Genomic DNA, 24609 nt, shown 5'->3' with positions numbered 1-24609 from the left:
AGATGTACATATATATATGTAATGAGATATCTTAGGGATGAGACCCAAGTCTAAACACAAAATTAATTTATGTTTTATATATGCCTTATACACATAGCCTTAAGGTAATTTTATACAACATTATAAATAATATTATGCATGAAACAAACTTTGTGTAAAGTACTTATGTGTGAAATTTTCCATTTGTATAATGTTGGTGCTCAAAAAGTTTTGAATTTTGGAACATTTCAGACTTTATATCGGTGGATTAGGGATGCTCTAGCTGTACTATTTTACACAACATTACTTGTACTATTTCAGAGCGTTCTGAAAGCAAAGTCTTAATATTAAATTTTTCTATTTCACAATAAAATTAAAATGCTGCAGGCCCAAGAAAAAAAAAATTTATACTGAAATATTTAATGCCTCATATGTAATCAGATGCAGGCTTTTGAAAGTACCATCCTATTCAAAATTATGAAATCAAGAATTTGCTTTATAAAGGGAAATTAGCATTTCATCATAAAATAAAACCCAGGAGCCTTAGTGTAGACATGGTTCTCAGAAATAAGCTAAGTTGAATAGTATATGTTTAGCATACAATGACAGTTAAGATAGAAAATTGGACAGATTTTACACAGGAAGGAAAGGAAACAAACCTTCTCTTTCTCTCATACACATACACTCTACACACACGCACACACACACGCACACAATTAGCCACAAAATGGTCATTTGTATAGATTTGAAACAATACTCACTCTTTAATAATTTCCATTAACATTTAAATTAATGCCAAGACCAGAGCCTGGCACTTACTAGGTACTTAAAAAATATGTGTTAAATGAATAAATTGACCCATCAAGTTCCATAAAAAAACACACATAGTATCTTCAGCAATTTATAGGTCTAAAAAATGCTTTTACCCAACAGTCAGGAGAAAAAAATCAAGGCAGGTAAGAATGCTAGCCTGGTAATCTGAACTACAAAGTTCTAAGAACAATAGCTACCAGCTTTCGCATACCTACATTTCAAAAGACACCACGCAAAACAACTTACACTTCTACAAGTTACTTTACATCTAGCTTAATTATTCTCTTCCACAAAACAAAATAATGGTACAAGATGATCTCCAGGTTTCTTTACATTCTGATTCATATAAGCTCCATGCCAAGAGAGTTATACAAATAAATAAATAAGCAAAACCTTCTGGATATAGCAATAATAATTAATGGAAAACAAAGATAACAGAATTGAAATTAACCGAGATCAAAATTTTAATTCATAAAAGTAATTATAATATATAATGTGATAAGTAAATGTGTACAATTGCTAAGCCCAACTTTAAACTATTTTAGTTTGTTTAATTGTTGATTATACAACTTTGCTTTGAAACATACTCTAGAAACAGTTTTGCCTCATGAGGGAACTAGAGTTTTTAGTAAGGATCTCAAAGTCAGACTGAGAGATTTGGCTCAAAGACTAAACAGATTGGAATAATTTCTTCCCAAATAAGTAGAAGCGTTCAAATGTTATTGATTCAAGCAGAGGATAGAGGTGGTATCACAGTCAAGAACCATAAATATGTGGGTTTTAAAAATAATGATTCAGCATCATTCTACATTGTGTTTAAAATATTACAAGACTTAAAACAGTGAAAATATAAATAGATTATTTTAGCATGAACTTTTTTGGACATTGTTTTGTGTGATTTCCCTCCGTAGAACCTCAGAATAATCATCTCAGATTTTCAAAGTGGTACACATACTATGAGGGCACGTGTTGACTTAGATTACAACAAAACTTTGTCTTGCTAATTGTGTATTCTTAGTACTTGGCACATAGTAGGTGCTCAATAAATATTTAATGAAATGTATTGAATAGAGTGCATTGTTTCAAGCTTTTAAGCATTAGCATAAGAACAAAAAGAAATGTCATGCTGAGTCAGAATAATATTCAATCTAACTGGCTCTAAATTCTGACAGTGGCATCAAAGAATATTTTGTGGGAAACTACGGTGACAGTCTTGCATGATGTTGACCTCAGCAATGTACTCCGGGTATTCCTTACTCACTCTTTTCCTAAAAATTTATTTCTTTTTCCCTGTAAAATGGTTTTTTAAATGGAAAAGAAATTAATCTTCATTACAGAAAAATCAGAAAATACACATAAATGAAAAGAAACTAGTTTTTAAATACTCAGAATTCCTTATACCAAGATGAATCAGTGCTATCAGACCCTTTCTATCATATACCTTGCCAGAATTTTTTTATTGAAAAAGTCAGCATGGGGCCGGGCATGGAATGGGGAAAATAGAGGGATAGAGAGACAGATTTGTAAAATAAAAACTAGACTGTTCTGGGGACTCATTTTGTAGCCAGCATTTTCTGCTTAACATATAATTCTATGTCAATACATTTATTTTACAGCATTATTATTATTATTATTTGAGACAGAGTCTCACTCTATCACCCAAGCTGGAGTGCAGCGGCACAACCTCGGCTCACTGAAACTTCCCCCCTCTGGTTCAAGCAATTCTCCTGCCTCAGCTTCCTAAGTAGTGTACAGAATTATTTTAATGGTTGCCTGATATCCCTTTTCAAGGATTTATTTAATCCATCACTTACTGTTGGACAATGAAGATTGCTCCCAAATTTTGATATTGCAAGCAGTGATGTAATGATCACCCTCTTCATCTGTTAAAACACTTATGATGATTTTATTCGAATTGACTTTTATTTTGTTTTTGTTTGTATTTTATATAGAGACAGGGTCTCACTATGTTGCCCAGGCTGCAAATGAACTCCTGGATTCAAGCAATCCTCCTGTCTTGGCCTCCCAAAGTGCTGGGATTACACGCATAATCCACCAGGCCCAGCATATGTTTGTATTTTGAGATAGGGTCTTGTGCTGTTGCCCAGGCTGGAGCACAATGGTGCAATCATAGCTCACTGCAGCCTCAACCTCCCAGGCTCAAGTGATCCTCCCACCTCAGCCTCCTGAGTAGCTGGGACTATGTGACATCATGCCTATATATATATATTTTTTTTTTGTAGAGATGAGGACTTACTATGTTGCTCAGACTGTTCTCAAACTCCTAGACCTAAGCAATCCTCCCTCTTCGGCCTCCTGAAGTGCTGGGATTACAGGCAGGAGACACTGTGCTCAGTCCTGACTTTTATTAACCATCTTGTATCAATTATCTAGATCCTAAACCATGACAATATCATTAGAGGCATCATATCACAAAAACAAGAGGTAGAATACATATTAACAATTTACCATTTTCTGTTGGTAAGAAAAATATTAATTCTAGCTACCAGAACGTCATACAAAGAATGCTTTTTTCAATGAAAACCTTATAATTTTAGAAATATAAAAATAGAATACCCCATTTATTTAAAAAAAAACCCTCAGATCTCTTATTTTCCTCTGATCATATCACATTCAGTTTCCCACCTGTGAAAATCTTTGTATCTTCTAATATGATTTTCTTCCCCCTTTCCAAATCCCCTCCAGCCCAACTGAAGACCCTGGTCTCCCATGGAGTCTTGATATGATTTAGCTGTGTCCCCACCCAAATCTCTCCTTGAATTGTAATTATCTACACATGTCAAGGGCAGGGCCAGGTGGAGATAATTGAATCATGGGGGTGGTTTCCCTCATACTGCTTTAGGGGTAGTGAATAAGTCTTATGAGATCTGATGGTTTTATAAAAGGGAGTTCCCCTGCACAAGCTCTTCTTGTCTGCCACCATGTAAGGTGTGACTTTGTTCCTCATTCACCTTCTGCCATGATTGTGAGGCTTCCCCAGCCACGTGAAACTGTGAGTCAATTAAGCCTCTTTCCTGGGCCGGGCGCGGTGGCTCACGCCTGTAATCCCAGCACTTTGGGAGGCCGAGGCGGGTGGATCACGAGGTCAAGAGATCGAGACCATCCTGGTCAACACGGTGAAACCTCATCTCTACTAAAAATACAAAAAATTAGCTGGGCATGGTGGCGCATGGCTGTAATCCCAGCTACTCAGGAGGCTGAGGCAGGAGAATTGCCTGAACCCAGGAGGCGGAGGTTGCGGTGAGCCGAGATTGCGCCATTGCACTCCAGCCTGGGTAACAAGAGCGAAACTCCGTCTCAAAAAAAAAATAAATAAAACAAAACAAAAAAACCTCTTTCCTTTATAAGTTCCCCAGTCGTGGGTATGTCTTTATTAGCAGCATGAGAACAGACTGATACAAGCCTCCTGGATCAGTTCAAACCACCTCGATATTTCTTAATTCCAATGCATTGGCATAAAGTAAATTTCCTTCCTCCTTTGGCCCTCACCTCCCTCCTGACTCCAATAACACAAAGGGAGAGTTGCAGAGAGATGCTAGCTGGGTTTGATATACTTTGTTTCCAGATAAGTTATGATAATTTGTTAAGGAACTCAAGCCGTAGAGGATGAGGATGCTCTTTTAGCACATTAGGTTTGAGGTAATAATCCAAAAGAAATAGCATTATTGTAATTAAGTTAAAATGAGAAATAATTTTTCTGCATGTCAGAAGGGGAATTTTGAATGAAATTATATTTTTTCTGTATCTTTATATATTTTACTTTAATTTACCAGGAGAAAAGGCATTTGCCGTTCAAGGTAGAATCCCATCACTATACTCCTTTCTAATCCCTACATCCAATCACAGAATCAGAATGTGTCAATTCTCCTTTTCCAAATAAGTCAATAGACCCTAAGATCACATTCCTCTTCTCCTCTCTGCAAAGCTTCAGGGACAGCAGTCCCTGACAGGTCCTGACATTTGGGGTTGCCTACAAAAAATCAAGTCATCACAAGAGAAGGAGGTTTGTTTCTATTGGAAGAGTTAATGGATAACATATAAAAAGGGAGTGAGGATGGGGATATTGTAGTAGGGAAGGGGTCAAAGGGCTTAGAAAATTATTATTTATTTATTTATTTTTTTTTGAGATGGAGTCTCGCTCTTGTTACCCAGGCTGGAGTGCAATGGCGCGATCTCGGCTCACCGCAACCTCCGCCTCCTGGGTTCAGGCAATTCTCCTGCCTCAGCCTCCTGAGTAGCTGGGATTACAGGCACGCGCCACCGTGCCCAGCTAATTTTTTTTTTTTTTTGTATTAATAGAGACGGGGTTTCACAATGTTGACCAGGGTGGTCTCGATCTGTCGACCTCGTGATCCACCCGCCTCGGCCTCCCAAAGTGCTGGGATTACAGGCTTGAGCCACCGCGCCCGGCCAGAAAATTATTTTTTTAAAGGTGAGCAGGGGAAGAGTATAAGGCAAAGAAGAAAAGGTCATTCATGTGGGACATCTTCTGAAGACCCAAGGAGAATCTTTGGGGGTACATTCCCCCCAAGATCTAAGGAAGTGGCTTCACTTTTTAGAATGTACGGAGAGCGGAGGAGCTAAACCAGAAGCAACATCCAATTTCTTTGTCTCTGCTTCTCTTTCCACTGCAAACTCTGTGCAGATTTGGCATACCTACCTAAACTTTCTAGTAAAAATCATAGCCTTCATGAAGAGCCAGTGTGTATTTGATTCACAGAAAGCTGGTATTCAGCTGAGCCTCTACTGGCCTAAACAGTGTTTTGCATGAATGAGAGAACATCGCTATTGGTCAGAGAGAAGCCCATGGGTACCTAGCTTGGCAAGTGAATGACCCCTTCTTCCTGGTAGAAGCAAATCTGCTTCAGGACCTCCAGTAAACTGAATGGAACCTAGTCTACATTTCAGCCCTACTTTTACTTTTAAAGAATACCTTTTATGTAGGGCACAGCCTACACAATCTAGTGTCCAATCAGATATCAACCCCATCTTCTCATAGCCATCTGCTACCTTCACATGACCAACAGGATGAACAAATGAAAAGGTTGCCTTTAGTTACAACTTTGCTCTTGCGCTGGTGATGAATTGTAAAACACAGCTTCAAATTTCTACCTCTCCAGTAGGCACGTCATTTTGGAATGTGACTTGCTGCTTTTTTCATCAAGGATAAAGTCTATTTCTTCACCTTTTAATCTAGAGTAGCTATGCAACTTGCTTTGACCAATCAAATATGGTGGAAGTGACATTGCATGACTTCCAGGTCTAGGTCTTAAAGAGATTTTTCACCTTCTGCTTTCACTTCCTTGAAATATTCCCTTGAGACTACCATGCCATGAAGAAGTCTGGGGTGAAAGGCCATGTGGAAGGAGGCTCAGCTTCCCAGATGCTCTAACTGAGCATAGCCCCCAGCCACCTGCCAGCTCGATGCAACCTGGTGATGGACCTAAAGCAAATACCAGCAGAAGAAGCACCTGGTCAACCCACAGAATCATGAGAGATATTAATTTGCTGTTGTCTTAAGTCAGTAAGTTTTGAAATAGTGTTTTATTTAACTGTTTCACCTAAGTTTGGTCTCTTAACATGAACATAAGCACCTTTCTTTTTCCGCATTTGTACATCCTTTGTACTCTTCCTACTCATACAGAGAAAGCTTTTGAGATGCAAAATCTTGAATGTATTGGAATTTTAGAAATGTAAGCCTTGAAGGACTCTGTACAAAACTATGCCAAAGACCGTATATTTGAAGAATATGTTCTCAGTCTGAGCCAGTTTTCTATTTCCACCTCAAATCTTGATTATATTGGTGCCGAATGGAGAAAGGAGAATAGAATCGGGGGTAAGATGGTGGGACAGGGGTGGGCATTTGCAATGTACCCGAGAAAAGCCCAGTAGCCTCTCGCCATGCTGGAATACCATATTGCACAACTACATGGACCACCATTCACATAGAGTAAGATGTTTAGTAATGAGTCTTGACCTTTGAAACCAGACTGGTGAGAGGACTCACAGCAAAAATGAAGCTAGGCTCATGGGCCCTACCGTGGAGATTGGTAAGACCCCAGAGTTTTTCCTTGCCCAATGTTAAGTAAGAATAGAAAACATTTTTAAAGAGAGTCCTGAGGCACACAGGCCTTAGGGAGTCCTGCAGCCCTCATGTGTCCCAGGAAATGCAGAGAGCCCAAAAAAGGTTTTCAGTGCCGATGAGAATTGCTTAGATCCATGTTTTTGTAACTTATTTTTTATTGGAAGAGAGGCACATCCATAGATTTACTATTGCCTATGGCTGCTTGACACTACAATAGCAGAGCTGAATAGTTGTGACAGAGATCATATGGTGCACAAAGCCTAAAACATTCACTCTCTGGTCCTTTATTTTTAAAGGTCCTTATATTAGATGAAACACAATGAACTGGTAAAACTTAAACCTTGTGTAATAATAGAAAACAAAAATTAACCGTGTAGACCATAATCAAAGGGCCCATTGTCTTCAGCCGCTGACATTGGAACCAGGATGTAGTGTCAGAACATGAAAGCCTGGATACCTGCGATGGCCTAATACCAATTTTCTCATACCAATGCATTCTACCACTCCCATCCCATCCATACCTTATGCTCGATGGGACCCATGCACTATACCTGCATTTCTAGTGACACAGGAAAAGTCCCTAATTTTACTGAGATTTGGTTATTACCACATGGTGCAACAGGGATTTGAGAGAGAAATTAACCTTGGGTAGAGACATGGGAATATAGTGTTAGATTAAGTTTCTTATATACCTAATTCTGTCTTCAGAAACTGGCACCCACTATAAAGCCTTCCATAGTGATAGGCACAAAATCAATGTGAAGGAAATACCTGCAGAATGTTCTGCCTCAGAAGGTTTCTCATTTGGTTTTTTACCTTAGAAAACTACATGATAGCATTTTTAAAATAGTTTTTCTATCATTTTGCCATTTCATGTAGGAAGCATGTTGTTCACAACTTATGTTTTATATAAGCTTTTTCTGATGATGATGATGCTTATTAATTTTCATCTCCTTCCTTCACTGTAAGTTTTTCTGTTCCCTGAGACAACTATTTCTCTCCCTTGTCCTAAACCCCAAGGATACAAGGGGTACATAGGAAAACATCTATGAAGTGTGTGGGAGGAGACAACAGGGCAGGGGTCCAGAGGTCTGTGGTTTATTGCACATAAAACACTGGAAAGTGCTTTGGATGATAAGGAAGTAGCTTGTTGTCCTTTGCAGTGGCCTGACATTCTTACACTGAGAAAATCTTACTCCCCACTTTGAGCTGGGATGTGGGAGCTGGGAGGACATTTACTGAGTATTAACTCTGTGCCAGGAATTATTCCTACATTATCTCATTTAGTCTCCAGAAAACCCTACGTAAACCTTCAGGTGAAGAGACCTCAGTGACAAGCTCCAAGATGCATAGTTAAAGAGCCGGAATGCAAAAGCAGGTCTGCCAGATTCAAAAACCCATACTCTATAAACTATATCACAGAAGTTGTGAAATAATTTTACCTTGAATCCAAGGGTGAATGATAGGTCGTCATTAGCTTGCCATTCGGCATTCATGAACAATTTCTACTTTCCCAGTTTCTGTTCCATTCATATAAGGGTCTAAAGGGTTTTCATGTATAAATTTTACAAATTTTCAAATATAAAAAAACCAAAAATTGTTCATTTCACTTCATATAGAGATTCCTTCAAATATAAGATTCTATGAAACAGAGTGTCATACCAAAAAGCAAACACACTGACTGCTGAAATCAAAACGTTAAGGAACACAGGAAACTCTAAACAACTCAGAGGAAAAAGGGATAACAAAATGGGGTTGATACAATGCTTCACTTAACAATAGAAACATTGTTTGTTCATTTGGGTACTTTATAACCTTAAATATGATGAAGTTTCTTTAAAAAAATTGATTGTTACAATTTTGGTATAATTATATAATAACTTGGCCTGTAGTATTTTTATTTATTTATTTATTTACTTACTTATTTATTTTGAGACAGAGTTTCACTCTGTTGCCCAAGCTGGAGTGCAGTGGTGCGATCTTGACTCATGGCAACCTCTGCCTCCCAAGTAGCCACCATGCCTGGCTAATTTTTGTATTTTTAATACAGATGGAGTTTCTACTAAATGTTACCCAGGCTGGTCTCAAACTCCTTACCTCAAGCAATCTGCCCGCCTCGGCCTCCCAAAGTGCTGGAATTACATGTGTGAGCCTACCACACCCAGCTGCTGTATGTGTTATTTTTAAAACAGAAAATGATCCAAAGTAATTCTTCATAATATTTAATAGTGTAATTTGGTCTATTAAATTATAACTAGGCAAAATAGATAAAATACTTCCAAATTGATACATTGATGTAAAAATAAGGTCTCTCTTTTAAGTCTCTCCATAAACTTCAGTTGAGAGGGAAAGACTTTTGGACCAATAATTCTTAACTAAAGCAATTTCTTGACAGAAGCAAGAATGTTAAATGAGAAGATACAATAAATTTAACTAATATCAAAAGTAGAACTGTAAGTTTTATCATTTAATTGTATTGAAATACATACAAACCACTAAATGAGTGGAATTTCAGAGGCATTTAAAGAGTCATTCTAAAAGTATATGAAACTACTTCATGAAAAGGTCAACCAAAATAAGAAGAGAATCCTCATAAATAAAAGTATTTTATAATATCTCTGTTATAAAAGTTATTTCACAGTAACTTTTCATTTCTACATATTGTGAAACACAATAGACCTGAGACAGCCTGTCAGTTTGCTTAATGGAATTTGACTTTTTGTAGCCTTACAGACCACAATAAACTGGACTTACCAGTTTTGCCATCTTATCTTTTTTTAAGCAGCAATTAAACGCTGCCATAATATCATAGAAATCAGGAAATAATGTTCCAGACCACACACAAATGGATGAGTTACGAAAGACTGAAGGATTATATTACTTCTAAAATATTTTGCTTAGATAGAATAATGGCAATAATTATTAGCACCCTTTGTTTTATACTATTTTAATCAAATATTGAGTAGTTTCAAAGGAACATTTACTAAATACATGCAATATATGAGGAATCATAATACAATAAACGACTATGTACCTACTACTTACTTTAAAAAAAATAGTATTTTTGTATCTACCATGGAACCCTCTCAGGTCCTGTCCCCTCCTAATTTTGAATTTTGTGTTCAATCATTTTCTTGTTTTTCTTCAGCATTTTGCTACATATGCTTAAACAAAATACTAGTTAATTTCATACTTTTTACAGCTTTGTATATGAATGAAATGTATGTATATTATTTTGTTAATTGATATTTTTGCCCAAAATGACATAGATGAGATTCATATATGTTATTGCATATAGCTGTAATTAATTAATTTTCACACTGTATTATGTTAATCCATTCTGCTCTTCATGAACATTTGAAAAATCTCCAGGTACACATGCATGTGTGAGAGAGACTGCAAATAGTGCTAAGAACATTCTTATACTCTCCTTCTGGTTAAAGAGCATGTGAAAGAGCTTCTCTTGGGGAAATAGCTAACAGTGAAATTGCTGGGTAGTAGCAAATTTACCAGATAATGCCAATTATTTTCCAAAGTGCTTATATAACACATCCTTATGGTTTTAAAGGCATGCTTCTTTACTAATTTATCACACACATACACGATATATAGATATATCATTTGATTATATATGTATGTGTATGTACCTCCTTTTCTGAAAATGATTTTATATAGTAAAAATCTAAATAACAGTGTTAGTACTGCCTTTTTAGAAAACCAAAGATTGTGAAAAATGTGGTTGATTGGGAATTTTTGTCATTTGTTGCCAGGAAACAAAATATTAAGGAAAAAATGGAAAGAATGTCTTAGTTGTGTCTTAACAGATGGAAAAGCAAATGTATTTATCTTTCATTTGCCTTCTATTACACTTCTGATGTCTTCATTTACAGGACTAAAATATGCATTCACTCTATTTTCAATCTTGGTCTTTGGTCTTCTAAAGAAGCCCAAGAGCTGACTGGTGACATTCAAAATAATGTGTTATGCAAGAAACCAAATTTAGGGATAGACCATACTTCTTCACCTATAACTCCCCAAAATAGCAAAATTGGAACACTGAAAAAGAGTTTAAGATGTTTCTGTCTACTCTGTAACTCTTATTGTACATTTTTCTCTTATAACAATTACCACTTTAAGTTGAAGAGGATCCACTAACTGCCCAACTGGGTATATTTCAAATGCTGTAAAAGTTCAGACTTGACTTAATGAAAATCTTCTGGGTACAATGCTACCAGAAGCATATGCTTCTCATTCATACCTAATAAAGTTTCTTTAATTGGTGAAGGCCTATAAGAATGTGATGTTCCTTAAAAGAAACACATTGCAAAATTCCAGAAAATGACTTCCTTTATACTCTCTTTGTGTAAATATTCTACTTTTCAAAACTTCCCAATGTTATAAGAACTCCAGATTATGTGAATTAAAATCAAGCAAATGGTAATATTATCTTAAAATGTTCCCAGAGCGGCACCCTCCCAGCTCTTGCACTCTTCCATTTTTAATGTGTGGGTCCCTGATGGTCTCTTGCATGAGAACTAGAAATCTGTAAGACTCTGTCTTGCAGTTAAGATAAAGTGGCTTAGGTACTTCACTATGTGTTGATTTTAGTGCTGCAATGCACTCACTAATATGCTTTATTAATATGAAATAAGTAACCCAGTGTATGTATGAGCAATCATTGATATTAATCTAATGAGAAATCATTGGACACTAAGTAGTATGATAAGAAACATATCACAGGTCTCTCTGTTACAAATAAAAGAGAACTGCAAAAATTTTCTGAGTTTTCTAAGCAAAATATATTGGGCCCTAAATTATTTGGCTGTTGTTATTACTTTGTTGATGGGGAGATACTCAATACAGAGATGCTTTTCTAATCTGCAATCCAATATCACAAAGCATCCACCATTAAAATCAAAATCATAACCTCAAATATTAATAATATCAATGGAATATTGATGATTGCTTATTATATGTACCAACAATTTTACATAATTTGTACAAAAGCTTTTTCAGGTAGGTAATATTACTATCATGTTGCAGATGAGGAGACTGAGTTTTAGAAGATATATGTGAATTACCCAAGGTTACAAAGCTATTGAGCAACAGAGTGAGGATTCAGCTCATGTGGGCTGATGTAGAAGCTATGTGCTTACCACATCATGCAACTCTAATAAGATATGTCTTCCATTAGTACCTTTCTTCGTACATGTATGAATTCTGATGGTCCAAACATATACAAGCACAAGATGCATACACTCATGCCTGAATGAAATACCTGCTGTGTATACTATGCCATGGGAAGTAAAGTAAGGACCCATTCACCCTTTCCCCAAGGAGCTTGCAATGTAGATGGGGCGGGGGGATAAGATATGAACAAAAATACATATAATCACAAGCAAAATATGTCAATAGCCATAAGAAACATATTCTGGCAATGCACAGAGGAAAGAACTCCTGTTGGCTAAGTGCGACAAAAAGAGTCTTTATAAAGCAGGTAAAGTGAATCTTTTGGGGAAGAGTGAAGTGGATAATCAGGATTTTGCACAAAGCATGCTTTACAGCCAAAAGTTTGAGGTATGTTGTAGGTATGACTTGTTTTATTCTGGTTGGGCTAGGACAGAGCATGCATGAAAAGTGCTTACAGACTGGGCACTCTTTATACTCTTTGACAAATTTGTACTAAATTATTAAACAATGGGGAACCATTGAAGTTTTGAAGCAAGAAATGATATCATTCATTCAAAAAATATTTGTGGAGTGTCAGTATGTTTTTGGCACTGTGATAGATGATGGGAATATTGAGGTGAACAAGACTGGTCCATTTCCTGCCCTCATAGATACTACAAGCTGATGGGGAGAAAGAGGCCAATATTCACTGTGACTAAGAAAGTGATGGCCTTGCATGAAACAGAAGCAAAGCCTCTGAGTAGAAAAGACTCTGATGGTTTGATTTATGTTTCCTCTATTACCTTTTTTTTTTAAAGTAAACATTTAATTTTAGAATAATTTTAGATTCTATTACCATTAGAGTCTAATATCATTTAAAGGTAATTTAGAAAATTCATTTCAATCACTATTAAGGTTGCTATTTGATTATTTAGTGAATATCGCTCTATGTCATAACTCTGTGGGACAAATTTCAAAAAGACTAACACGTTTAAACACCACTTAGTCGCACAATCCAAACTGCTACTGTAACTAGATAAATATACATGTTAAAGAAATGTCTTTGGTACATCTGTACTTGGCTCTGATCCCTCTGAGCATAGGAAGTCACAAAGTGTTGAGCCGGAAAACTTCGTAATGACCAAAGAAGTACTACAAACATAGAAAGGCCAATTGTAAAAGAAGTCAACAAGAAAGGTATATAAACCGCCCAACTATAATCAAACACATGAAAATAAATTGTAGGTAAGACCTGCTTGTATTAAAGGTTTTTCATAGAAACATAAAACTCAGAGATTTATGGAACTAAAAAAGTATAGAAGATTACTGAATTAATCCTGAGGTAAATATCTCAGTAGAAATTAGCAGTAAGGTAACTTGCACTCCAAAACAATCAAATTAGCATGGGGACATAAACTGATATGGGGGTAAGGGCGTGACTAGTTATAAATAAGAAATCAGGCTACAGCCAATTTAAAAAATTTTTTTAAATATAATATAATGATTCTTAGTTTCCTTTAAGCATTACAACACACTATATTGACAGATGTGGTGACAGTTGGTAAAAACTGTATGTGTTAATTGCCAACATTACATAATGTTTACTATATAAAATTTCCCTAAAATTACTTTCTTTCATCATCAGTAGCCATATCCATCTAGCATTCCTTGTTCATGTTTTGAAATATATGTATTATATTTTTCTTCTCCTTTTATGATTAAAATATAAAGTTTTATGTTCCCTAATATATCTACTTTAAAAATATTCTAAATATTGAAAATCAAAAATTTTTTTAAAAAATACCACTGAAAGCTATTTTCTACTTATCATTTCTTAGCAGGGTGAAGATTATATTTGCTCACAAAAATTGTGTCCTTATAATAGAAAAAACTTTTCAGGGCTGGTGCAGTGGCTTATGCCTGTAATCCCAGCACTTTGGGAGGCTGAGGTGAGCAGATCACTTGAGGTCAGGAGTTCCAGACCAGCCTGGCCTACATGGTGAAACCCCATCTCCACTAAAAATACAAAAATTAGCCAGGCATGGTGGTGGGCGCCTGTAATCCCAGCTATTCGGGAGGCTGAGATAGGAGAATTGCTTGAACCCGGGAGGCGGAGGCTGCAGTGAACCAAGATTGCACCACTGCACTCCAAACTGGGTGACACAGTGAGACTCCATCTCAAAAACAAACAACAACAACAACAAAAAAAAACAAAAGAAAGAAAAAAGCATATCAGAAAAACTTCCTTTTTTCTTTGTTTCCATGCAAATAATTTCACCCTATCATTTACTTGTCCTGAAATGTCACAGCAGCAGAAATTCTGCTATACATTATCCTTCTATCTGATAGTTATTGGCAATGTATTTGGCTATGATTTGAAATATATAACACAGTGAGTTAAATACAGGTTTATTTTTTCATGTAAAAAGTCAAGAAGTAGGTGGTTGCTGCCTTAGTTTCAGTTATTCAACAATATAATCAATCCCTGTCTTGTCTTTTTATATTTTCGTTCACTGTCTTTAACGTGTTGGGTTTCCTTCCTTGTGGGTGTCATATCAGGGTCACAAAATGGCTGCCACTGGCCGGTAATACTAGAGTGCTCGAGCCAGGACAGGATGGAGGGAGGCGCTGCCAGCTGTATCTGTCTCTTTTTGTCAGAAAAGCAAAAGCTTTCCCAGAAGCTCTCTTAGTGACTCCTCCTTACATCTCAAGGCCACAAATTTCAAAGAGTAGAAAAGCAGAAAACAAGATTCTCATTTTTGGCACCATTGTGAGACATTGCCTAGGAAAAGGCACATTGACAGTTCAAACAAAATCTGGAATTCTATTAGCAAAGGACATGGAGGAATGAATATTTGGTAGGGGGCAGAAAGAATCTGCCTAAATGCCCTAGTTCATTTGGAATGTAAAACTCTTAAAGGCTGGGATTGTGCCTGTTCTCTTCTTTGTGCCTAGGACTATATCATAAGAAAAATCATTGACACTACAAATTCTATATACTAAGGCAGTGTCCATAAATTTCACTCAATTTTTCTAATATGAGAGGTGCTATTCGAGGACAAAACTAGAGGTTATAAATATACATGTTCTTGGTCAGCTTAGGCTACTATAGCAAAATATGATAAACTAGGTGGTTTAAATGATAGAAATTATTTTGTCACAGTTCTGGAGATTGGGAAGTTCAAGATCAAGTTGCCAACAAATTCATTTCCTGATGAGAGCACTCTTACTATCCTTGCTGTGTCCTTGCATGGTAGAGAGTTCTCTAGCTTCTCCTCTCTTCTTATAAGGACACTAATCCCATCATGAGGACTTCACCCTCATGTCCTAATCTAACCCTGAGCACCCCACAAAGGTTCCACGTTCAAATACCCTCACACTAGAAGTTAGGTGTTCAACATATGAATTGGGGAACATAAACATTTAGACCATTATATATTTATATGTTAAAAATAATATAGAATATTCCCAGAAGTCAATTCCATGTATTAGAATACTTATTACACCTCCCTATGCCCAGCAAAATTGTAGACACTGAAAAAATACCAACAGAAAATGATCCCAGCTTTTAACACATTTAAGCTGAAATAAGAAGTGCTGAATACAGATACAAATTGGACTAAAATGTTATGTAACCTATAATATCAACCTTTTATCTGGTGCCTATTATGTAATAATGCTGTAACATACTTTATCTGATCTTCACAACAACACTGCTAGGTATTTATTAGTCTCATCTTAAGTGTTAGAAAACTGAGAACACTGAGAGGTTAAGTAATTCATTCAAGGCCACCCAGGGCATAAGCAGTAGAGCTAAAGTTTGGACAAGATCTCTTTTATCCCCCCAAGCCATGCTTGCACATAGTACACATACCACTACATGCTGATTAATTCATTTTGTGAATAAAATATTCCCTCCTTTTGTAATTCTGCTTTGTTTTTACACGTTTTCATTCCTAGCTTTTTCACTGGTGACTTGTGTAGATGAATTTATAGAAACAAGGTCAGATCACTGACAGATCAAAAAATAATAAGACATTAGATTGTTTAGAGAGATGAAGTTAAGAGTGAGAAGTGAATGAAAGGGAAGAAGGGGTGAAAGCTCCAGGTTATAAAGAGAATAAACAGGAAACAGGAGAGGGAAGAGAGTGAACACTGCCCACATACTTCTCTGGGCACTGTGGATCTGATGGAATGGTGGTATCCCACCCTGTGACCCTGTCTTCTCTGATCTCTGGCCAAGCGTGTGGCTTGGCACTGCACAACTAACAGTTAGCAGCGTTCTAGGGAGAGGCTCATGGTAGTGACCAAATTGCTTTCCCTAGCTATTCTTGTGTTCTAATCCTCCCCTGAAGGTCTTTTATGGTTAATCTCAAGCCATATAAATATTTAACTCTCCTTTTAGTTACATTGCCAAAGCCTGTTCTCAAACAAGTGTATGTTTCAGTAACTACAAACTGAGATTAATCTACCTTAATGTCACTGTGTTCCTCCTCTTCAAGTGAGTTGAAAGCATGGGTGCACACAATTTGCCTTGTTCGGTTTGTACCAACTTTTATCTCCCATTAATACAGCATAGACTCTCAGATATGAAAAAGAGATTAAGGCCCAACCACTCAGCCAAGATTTCAACCCACATCTCTCCACGACGTTTTTTATTTCTTTAACATCCTCCAAACTGGTCTCATAGCCATATGGGAATAATTCCAGTCCCTGGAACCTAACACTTCTTCAAGCAGTTTCCAGAGTGCTTTCTTATTTCACCAGTCAGGATAGCTAAGCTGTTCTGCAGTAACAAACAGCCCCAAAGTGTCAGCTCTGACACAGTGGAAGTACTTTTTTTTTTCTAACATTAGGTGCCTATCAAATCAGCTTGGCTATGCTATACATTGATATCCCTCTGGGATTCTGGCTGAGGGAGAAGCCCCTCTCTGGGACATTTCTAATCTCATGGCAGGGGAAAAGAGATCCTGGAGAATTGTATACTGGCCGTTAGAGCTTCCACATGTCATTAGCCAACATGCATCACATGGAGTCATCCCACGGAGAATGACAAGGCCAGGAGCAAGACAACCTGGAGAACAGCAGTAAATAGCTGGAATAACAGTGCAATGTTCCACATATTTATTGAGTCAAATCCTTTTCCAACTAATATCCCTCTTTCCCCATTGCCTTTTCTCTTTACTAGCTCTACAAATGTCAGGACACCTTAGCCACGTTTTCTTCGAGCTGTCTTGCTTTCTGGTCTAATTGGCTCTAATTCCTCCACTGACCTGTTTCCTGTATCTAGTGGTCTTACCTGACATTCTCTTCAGAACCTTTATAGCTGTCTTGAGTCAGCTGGTGAGAGAATTGTTGGTCTTTTCTCCAAAGGAAGTGGTCCCTTGACATACTTTCCTTTAGGATGATGGGTTTGGCTATGTGGCTGAGCCTTCTAGACAAAAAAAAAAAGCTTTCCTTAAACAATATCTCATCACAGTCTCCAAATTTTTTAGTAGCTCAAATCTTTAGGCTTTTCAGAAATGCCCACTTTGCTTGTTACATACATGTTAGTATGTGGAGATTTTTGAGCACTTCCAGAGGGCAAATGTCACATCCCTGACTGTAGATAACTTAGCAGTATATATACATATAGTTGTATTGACAAAACTCCTCAACCCTACTATTTTTTCATAGGACTGACTCAGAATGTGGACTTTGGAAATAACCAGTCTTGGATCAAACCCTGATTCCACTCAGTACTACCTATAGGACCTTTGACAAGTTACCTAATCCTGAGCTCTTATTTCCTCATCTAATGAAATACAGATGATAATTATCTTTCTCATGTGGTTGTTGAGAGGACTAAATGACAACAGTGGGGGCTCAATCAATGTCTTCTTTTGTTATCATACTGGGGTCCTAGCACTCACAGCTATTTCTGGCCTTACTCACGACCGGGTCCTCTAGCACCCCCTGGGTTTGCCATGGCTATGCATAGCTCCCTCCTCTCTCCCAGGTGTCTTTCTCCTCCTGAAATGTTTCACCCTCAAGTCAGTATCATCCAAGCTTGACCAGTGTTTCTCAAGGTGTTGTCTAAGAACAAGCTAAACTGGAATCCCCTGGAGCCTCACGTGGCCCCATTTCAGTGTAACTAACAGAGTTCGAAGATGGAACTTGTAAATCTGCATTTTAACAAGCTCCCCCGGCAAGGGGTGCCAGACAAATTATAGGACATCCAGTTAAATCTGAATTTCCAATAAACAATGAATAATTTTCAGTATGTCTGTCCCACGCAATATTTGGAACATACTTATACTAAAAAAAATGGTTTATTGTTTATCTGAAGTTCAAATTAAATGAAGTATCTGTAATTTTAATTGCTAAATCTGGCAAACCAATCTCAGGAATTCTGATGCGTTAAATTTGAAGACCACTAGTTTCAGATATTTGGCAAACATCTCAAATTCAACTTCATGAGCTTCCAAGGAGGGAAGGAAGGAAGGAAAAAAGGAAAGAAGGAAGGAACAAGAGAAGGAGGGAGGGAGGAAGGGTAAGAGAAGAAAGAAAAAAGAGAAAGAGAAAGAAGGAAAGAAAGAAAGAAAGGAAAGAAAGAGAAAGAAAGAGAGAAAAAGAAAGGCAAGCCAAGCCCATGGATGGACCCCAGATGGCCCATGCATCCACAAAATAAGTATGCAGAAGACCAAGGATTCAGTTTTCTCTTCTTCAGAGTAGGTTAGCATTTGTTTCAGCAGCCACAGTGGCAAACATAGACAATCCAGCAGCCAGAGAAATTCTACTTCCTTGTTTCTCTAGTTTTGCATTGGGCTTTAGCTGTCTCCGTCTCCTTACGCTTCTTCCTTTTTTTGTTTTCTTTTTGGTCTAAACATCTCCATGTCATGCTAGCCAACACCTACTCATCCTCATTTGGCATTTCCTCTTTTGCTTTCCTAGAAAGCATCCTGGGCCTATCCTCCTCTGTCTGCCCCAACTTCCCAAATACCAGAATACCTAATCACGTAGCCATATAGCCATTTTCTCCCTCTAATATTAAGTGTGAACTCCCTCAATTTTAGTTCTCTGATAGAAATGTTCTCTCAAACTATTCTGTCTTATGTGTACTAGAGTAACGCATTGTGCTTGTTTGGTTTGTGTACATTTACAGAGGCCTTAAAATAAACATTATCTTAGCTGACTCTTCACAATAACCCCACAATCAAGGCAGATGAAAAACTGAGCCCTTTTATTCCTAGACCGAGATCCTTTTCACTCAGCCGTTGCCTCATCTCAGGTTATTATACTCACATTGTTCATTTGTCATTTTAGAATAGTGATTAAAGCATAGCTGTGTGCCTTGGGCAAGTTTTGTTTTTTTCTTATCCAATCTAAGCTTCCATTTCCTCATTTGTAAACTTAGGTTAACAGTAGTACCTACATCATGGGCACTGGGTTTAGTCAGATGATCAAAGTCTTAGAACTGTGACTATATGTTGTAAGCACTCAAAATATTAACCATTATTAAAACTATCTTGTGGACCAATTCCTTTCCAGGCCCAGCTTTCCTCTTGTTGTCTTTCAGCAAATAGAGACATAAAAAGGAAAACTTAGACTGAAACCAGCAAAACAAGAAGTATCAATGGCTGCACAAGGAAGTAATGCAGACCTGTGCTACATTTTCTCTTGGCAAACACTGCCTTTTTCCTATCTCTTCACCTTGAACTTTTTCACCTCCACTCCTACAGTTTTATGTTCTGCAGAGTCAAAAATATAATCATTCTAAATTAGACTCAGCAGTAACTGATTGAAACATGAGGTTCTTTAATTAGAAGCAGGAACTAGAGTGTGGTACTAAGAATGATAATATAATTATTTGCATCTTGTCTAACTTCCCCATTTACACTGTCCTTCTTCATTTCTACCTCATTCCCTGCTAATTATAGTATCCCAAAGCCAAATGTTTGGGGCTACAATATTATCACTGTGTTTACCTTCTTTACCCATTAGGGTCTTTATATGGTAATAAGTGTGATATGATATCCGCAATGAATGAGATAGAGTGGCCCATACATGAGTGACCTCAAAGCACATTTCCTGCGCTGCAGATTCAGTGCAAAATTAGGAATATTAGGAAGATTACGACTGCTTTCTTCAGAAAATACTCAGGGCAGTATTGTTGTGGAAAAAAGGGAAATAAATGGCGGTTTTTGAACAAGGAAAATGAATGTCTGTTACAATACTGAGTAGAAGAAACAGGGAATCCATGTACACCAGTAAGTCTAAAGTCAGGGTCACTGTGCAGCAACAGAGGACATAATCTGAGAGGTCACCTTTTCATGACTGTCAGCACTTACATCACCATTACTTTTCATGTTAGAGGCAGCACAAAACTATGCAAAAGAAAAATCAAGAATATATTTAGGACACACCAGGGAAGGCTCCTATAAACATTTTTGGGGGGAAGAAAATTCATATTTGATGCTTTTTAAAAAAGTTATCAGTGAAAAAAATTGAAATTTCACAGGACTTTTTTACATTTATTTTTGGCTTAGAGTTTGTTTTGTTTTGTTTGTTTTTAACTATATTTTTGGAAGGGAAAAAGATGGATGGACACTGTAATCTTTTTTACTGTTTAGAAACTCTAAATGTCTTAATTCAATTTAGTCCAATACTGCATAGGAATTACTTGACTTTTGCAATTGAGATAGGTATCATAAGCCCTTTACTGTTCTATCTGGAGAATGTTGTGTTTTTCACTCTGTTAAGATGTGGAATCTGGCTGGGTGCGGTGGCTCACGCCTGTAATCTAGCACTTTGGGAGACTGAGGTGGGTGGATCACAAGGTCAGGAGTTTGAGACCAGCCTGGCCAACATGGTGAAACCGTATCTCTACTAAAAATACAAAAAATTAGCTGGGTGTGGTGGCGGGCGCCTGTAACCCAGCCACCTGGGAGGCTGAGGCAGGAGAATCGCTTGAACCTGGGAGGCAGAGGTTGCACTGAGCAGAGATTGCGCCATTGCACTTCAGCCTGGGAGACAGTGTGAGACTCTGTCTCAAAAAAAAAAAAAAATTAAAAAGAAAAAGATGTGGAATCTGTCAGTATGGTCACTCCCTTGACTAACAGGTTAGATTATGCTTAAGTATTGTACGTGATCCCTCCCATAAAAACTACCTCAGAAACCTCTAGTGCCTCAAATACTCTTGTCTTTGAATGGTACAAGGAAGTAGAGGATTCCTGGGGCATATATGATACTCGATCTCTCTCTGCCTGCTGGCATTCTAACATTTTGGCGAGGCTCATTTTACTTGCTATGGAATTCGACAAACAATCCCAGAAACATTGAGTGAGCAAGTACTATATGCAAGGGATTCATTCAAAGAATATTTTCAACTCCTGCTATGTATCATGCATAAGATTCACCTTAATGAAGGGGAAGAAGGAGGAGGAGAAGGAAGGAAGGAGGACAAGGAGGAATTTGGGAGGAATCCCTGTTCTCAGGATCTTCAACTCCTGCTGGGGAGAAGATATGTAAACATACGGGCAATAGAAGTCGTGCGCTGCCTCCGTGGACTGAGAGTGACAGAGGATAGAGCCTTGAAGAAATAACCATGTGCTTGGGTGAAATAGATGCTGGGCAGGCAAAAACCTCTGCTGAAAAATACAAACTGAGACTTGAGTCATGCCCTGGGGCAAAGTAGAACTTTGATTCCAGTGAAAGCATAGGCAGTAGAAAATGTATGGATTTGAGAGTTAAATATAATTTTGAACCCATCTTCACCAATGAGCTGTGGTGACCATGACTAAGTTATTTTGCATCTCTAAGCCTCCACTCTAAAATAGAAATTGTGATGTTTAGCCCAAAGCGTTGAAGTATACATCTGCTCAAGCCTCAAGTCAGTCTTGTATAACGACTGAAAGCATGGACTCTGAGGCCAAACTGCCTGAGTTTGAAGTCTGCTGCTAACACTTAGCTATCAAACTTGGGCAAATTATTGAATTTATCAGTGCCTCCGTTTCCATATCTGAAAATAGAAATGATAATAGCAGACTGACCTCTTAGTAGTTGTAAATTAAACAGATAATGTTAATGATCTAAAGTACTTTAAAAAGTGCCCACAAATGGCAAGCCCTATACCCATTTGCTATTATTACCAAGTGTTTAGTGATGCAATATAAGCCATTAAATTACCATATTACCTGGATAGTAGATGCCCAGTAAATTTTTTATTACAGTGCACTGTGCTAAACATTGTAAGAAATATAAATGTTCTGGCTGGTCCGAAGGTAATGAATTATCTCAATTGATTGTTCAGTCAGTTACAGATCTGAGTAACTGATAAAGTAACAGTAAAGAGCTCCTTGTTCTACTCTTTCCCCCTTCTCACTACTGCACTTGACTAGTCAAAAAAAAAAAAAAAATCAAAAACAAAAAAAAAGTCAAAAAAAAAAACGAAACAAAAACAAAAAAAAAATGTTCCTTGTATTTTTAGGGAAGACATGAAATAAATTATAGCCTAGTCATAAGTGGCATTTACAAGTAATCATAATAAAGATGGTATGTAATAAATATTGCAAGAAAGATCGGATATGTCCAATTGATAGTTCAAAATAATCAGAGATCAGGAAGAAAAAAAAAAACCTATGATATAGACATGGCCTCCTTGTGATGGCCTGGGAAACATAGCAAGACCCTATGTCTTAAAAAAAAATGGAGAGATATACCCTAGCAGCATGCAATCCTAGAGGAAGACATGAGTACCTTCCAGAATGGAAGGAGAGGTAATGATCCTTGAGACAGCAATGCAAGATTTGGTAGACAATTGCTGGGTGGATTAGGCAGGGAAGGCAATCCTGATAAAACCAATAATGGATGCAAAGGCATAGAAGCATGAAAGGGCAAAAAGCATGTGTGTGTGTGTGTGTGTGTGTGTGTGTGTGTCAGAAAAAGACAAAGCGGTCAAGACAGATTAATCATAAGATGATCAATCATTAAAAAAATAATATAGATCTATATGAGCTTATTTGGAATGATCCCTAGGACATATTTTTAGATTAAAACACACACACAAACAAAAGAAAGCTAGAAAGAAAAGTATAGAATGGGTATAAGGAAGATTTCCATTATTTGTGAGACATAACTATTTACTTGTGTTTTATATATTCATTTAGTACACATGAATGCTATATATGCATGGAAAATTTCTGAAAAGATCAGCAAGAAAGTACAAACAGGAATTATTTCTGGATGGGAATCTGGACTAGACAGCAGGCACACTTTTCATTGCCTGTCCTTTGTATTATGTGATTTTTACCATGATAATATATTTTTATTAAAAATTATTTAATTAAAGAAAAAATAACTACTGGAGATATGCCATTTTTGGTCAATTCCATAGTGGCTAGTTAGAGGCTAAGTAATATGCCATGTTGACATTAATGCCCATATTAATAAACCAGTATTTCCCAGTCCTAGTTTTATTACAAATTCATTTCTGAGTGACTCAAAAACTTGTAGAATTATTTTAAAGATCTCAAAATAAAAGTAAGTGGTAATACAATTTTGAAGGGAAACATGTTTCACACAGTTTGGGAAAGAGCAAAGTATTGTTTTCAAATAGGGAGCAGTGCCTTAGTGAACAATTTCATTTGCATTCCTGTGTATCTTTAAGCTGAGTACAAACTAAGAAAAACTGCTCTTGCAGAATACACTGTAAAATTACTTTATTTTCCCTATCAAAGGTCAAAACACCAGAGAGCCTGCTGCTCTTAACATTAGCTCCTCTGAGTAATATTTCTCTTTGCTCCGGAACACAATTAGCTCTTGGGATAAAGAGGCCAACTTTTCAGTTTCTGTCTTTCATAGTTTCTGTCTTCCCCTCTGCTTCGGTGCAGGTCAGTCACACACACAGATAAGCATTATGCCCAGAATAAAACTGGCTCTGTTTATCTGGACTAATAAATGAATGAAACCAGTTATTTTCATTGGCTTGGCCTGGAAGGAAACCAAACTAATTTCCACAGACCTTAAATTGGACCTAATCCAAGCTACTTGTCCTGACTAGTAAGAGCAATAACAATTAGTATAAAAGTAAAAAATTTTACAAAGATAATCCTTATTTACTCTTGGGCAACGAAATTGCATAAAACTAGTAACTAACATGAGGGACTCTGAAAGCTGAGAAATCTGCTTCATTTCCATTTCAATTAGTTTGAGCCTTGCAGGTGAATGCAACTTTTTTAGGGTTTTGATGTCCCAGTTTCTCTCTGGTCAATTTTTCTAATCAAGTTATGCTAACTTCCGCTGGTGAGCAGAAAATACGTGTATGGTACAGTCCAAGCTTTTGCACTTTTGTCTTACTTAAGAAATTTTAAACTCACATGTGTATTACTAGGGTTTCTGACAAGTTGGCATGCTTTATTTCACAATGTGCTCATGGAGCAGTGAGATTTTGACTTCCATTGTGCACATGTAATAAAATGTTCTCATTAGTGATATTCACTCAGTGTATGAAAGCAGTTACTGCCTCTGCCCAAAAGGCATTGCTGTTTTCATTTAAGACTTAT

General features: G+C 37.2%; 1 protein-coding gene across 1 annotated transcript in view; it reads right to left on the bottom strand.

Annotated features, from left to right (window-relative positions):
• GALNT3 (polypeptide N-acetylgalactosaminyltransferase 3) overlaps nucleotides 1-17427 on the bottom strand; it is a 65243-nt gene extending 47816 nt beyond the window's left edge. The window contains exon 1 of the mRNA XM_064382652.1: nucleotides 17367-17427. The gene's annotated coding sequence lies outside the window, so the exon portion shown is untranslated. The remainder of the gene's footprint in view (nucleotides 1-17366) is intronic.
• Nucleotides 17428-24609: the final 7182 nt, after the last annotated feature.

The sequence above is a fragment of the Aotus nancymaae genome, unplaced genomic scaffold (genome assembly GCF_030222135.1).
Source record: "Aotus nancymaae isolate 86718 unplaced genomic scaffold, 86718_ANA_hifiasm-v0.15.2.pri h1tg000029l, whole genome shotgun sequence".
Taxonomy (NCBI): Eukaryota; Metazoa; Chordata; class Mammalia; order Primates; family Aotidae; genus Aotus; species Aotus nancymaae.
Note: the sequence above shows the minus strand (reverse complement) of the source record. Positions and strands in the feature narration are given on the sequence as shown.